Source organism: Trichechus manatus, unplaced genomic scaffold (genome assembly GCF_000243295.1).
Source record: "Trichechus manatus latirostris isolate Lorelei unplaced genomic scaffold, TriManLat1.0 scaffold00088, whole genome shotgun sequence".
Classification (NCBI taxonomy): Eukaryota; Metazoa; Chordata; class Mammalia; order Sirenia; family Trichechidae; genus Trichechus; species Trichechus manatus.
In genome coordinates, this window is record NW_004444024.1 from 266,913 (window position 1) to 269,851 (window position 2,939).

The following is a 2,939-nucleotide window of genomic DNA, read 5'->3' on the forward strand; positions in this document are numbered from 1 at the left end:
GCACAGTCATCTTGATCACAGTAACACGAGGAGGGTGGGATGAGTGAGAAGATTCAAGAATGAGAGCATGCTTGACTGTATCAGATGTTGTTGATGTGACATGCAAGATACAGACTGAGTATTGACCATTGGATTCAGCAGAGTGGAGGCCACTACAGGTGTAGGAAAAAGTATGATTGGAGTAAGATCAAGAAAAATGGGGAGGAAGATATTGAATCCTGACATACAGACAACTCTTTCAAGATGTTTTACTGTAATGCAGAAAGAGAGAGAGACAGATAGACAGAGATAGAAACAGAGAGAGACTGTAGGGGAAATTGAATACAATGAGTTTTTTTCTTCCTTCCTTCCACCCTCAATCCCTCCATACCTTTTCCCTCCCTTTCTCCCTCCTCCCTCCTTCCCTCTCTCCCTCCTTTCCTTCCTCTGGATAGGAAAAGTAACAGAATGTAGGCAGATTGAAATAAGTCTGCGAAAAATAAAAATTTGATGGTAGAGAAGACAGAGGGGAGAATACATAAAGCAATGCCCCAAGGTAGATAAGAAGGATGGGAACTATGTCACTACATCAAAGCATGAAACAAATTAGTAAAGAATAGTTCAGCAATTATCCACAGTTCATCTCTTTCCAAATATCTGTCTGGGGTAAAAGGTGGACTAATTTATTTCTTAGACTCTGAATGGGAAAGCTCAGTGAGTCATCAGAAATTGACCTCTTATTGTTGATTAGAGACCCTGAAAAGCATGCCCCAAAGCTTCCCTAGTGGACTTGTTCCAGAAACATAGACTCCTTGAGCCATTTATCTTGTCTCAGTTGTCACTCACCTACTTGGGCTGCTAAAGCACACCACACGTATAACTAGAAATGTTGAGAAAATAGTAGTTTGGTTTCCATTCTTAAAGTCATATCACTTTTGGAAACAACATATGAGTCACCTGGTCCTGGATCTGTTTGGTCTTGATCCCATAAATGATGGGATTTGGCATAGGTGGAGCCAGAAGGCAGACACTGTCCAGCAGAACGTGAATATGGGGTAAGATGTGGCGTCCAAACTGCTTAGTGAACACTGAGAAGATGCCAGTCCCGTGAAAGAGGATGATGACACAGACATGGGAGCCACATGTGTTGAGAGCTTTGTGGCGAGCATCTTTGGAAGGAATTTGGAAGACAGCATGAAGAATAAACATATATGAAATGAAAATTAACATAACATCTAAGACCACTGCTGACATTAGGACAAAAAAACCCATACCAGATGTTCACATGGACGTCATCACAGGAATATCTGTCCAAGCCAATGTGCTCACAACCAGTGTATGGAAGAATGTTATTTCTGCAAAAAGTCAATCTTTTCAAAAGAAATTTTATGGGGAAAATTGTGCCATAACTCCTGAGAAAGATAGTCATGCCAATTTTCCCAATCAGACTGTTTGTTAGAATAGTAGTATATCTCAGTGGGTAGCATATGGCAATGTAGCAGTCAAATGCCATCACCAGAAAGATCCCTGACTAAGAGATGAAGGTGGAATTGATGAAGAAGAGCTGAGTGATGCAGTGACCCAGGGCGGTCTCCCCAGCAAGGAACCAGAAGATGGCCAAGCCTGAGGTACTGTGCAGGTAGAGAGGACAACATCTGCTCCAGACAGCATACAGAGGAAGAGGTACATGGATTCATGAAGGCTGCGCCTTGTGAGGATGATGAAGATAAGCAGGCTGTTCCCAAGCAGAGCAATGACATAAGAAATGAAGAAGGGGATGGAAATCCACATGTGCTGGTTCTCTAGGCCAGGAATGCCCAGCAAGCAAAAGACTGTGTGGCTAACCCCAGTGTGGTTCGAGGTAGCCATACCTGGAGCAGATGACCTGGAACTTCCCCGCCTATTCACAGAGATAGAGGAAATTTCAGATTATGCTCGAAATTTTTTAAAAACTTTTCTTTCTTATGTCACCAGAAGCTTTTAACACCTATCCAATTCTTTTCCATAGTCAATGTACCAGGGACTATGTACGATGAAATGATGAATGTGACATCTATTCTTTCAATGAGGTAACAGTCTTACAGACAAGATAGACATTCACACAGCTAATTGAAATATGTTTAAGTGAACATATCGGTGGTACCCTCCACACACCCCCAAAAAAACTACAATGGGAACATATTGGAAGGCATAATTCAGTCTGTTTGGCTGTAAGATGTCTTTGGGTGGAGGTGAATTAGGTGGAAAATAGAGTGAAGTCATTTGGGAATTTAAGGAAAGACTGTTGCCATACAAAATTTAAAGCATTTAAAACAGTTTGCAGTCTGTGTAGTTGTGAGAATGCATATATCATGCAATGGCAGAAAAGATTGAAACAAAAGTATATTGGCTCTGATTACAAATTAAGGAGGTTGGATGCTTTCCTGAAAAGAGATGGTCAACCATCATGAGTTATGAAAATGAAGAGCATTAGCTGCATTAATCTGGCAGTAGTGGGAAAATGGATTGGAAGGGAGAAATGATCTAAAAGAAAAGTTCAATATTTTTCTTATTAGAAGAAAATGATGTATTGATATGTTTTCACAGTAAAATAGAACTAACAAAGCAACTTTCTGAAGTACCTATTTTATGTCAGGCACAGATGTAAAAACATTACTTATGGCACCTCATTAATTACCTGTAACAATCTAGGGCGGTAGATATTAACATCACCAACTTTTCAGAATAGGAAATTGAGGCTCAAAAAAGTTGGCACCATTGGTAAGGGATAGAGATCGGACTTTCAGCTTCTCTAATGATAGTATACCTCATTTCCTGGTCTGTGAAGCAGGCCAAGGGACAAGAAACTTTACTAACCTGAGTAAACTTAACAAGGTCTTGTGAATGGGCATAAGAGTTAGGGTAGAGGGAGGCCCTGAGCAGGTAGCCATTCTCTATCCCTTTTTATCCCTGAATGCGGA

General features: G+C 40.8%; 1 pseudogene; it reads right to left on the reverse strand.

Moving 5' to 3' along the window:
- Positions 1–648: 648 nt before the first annotated feature.
- Positions 649–1,848, reverse strand: LOC101349556 (olfactory receptor 52B4-like; annotated as a pseudogene).
- Positions 1,849–2,939: the final 1,091 nt, after the last annotated feature.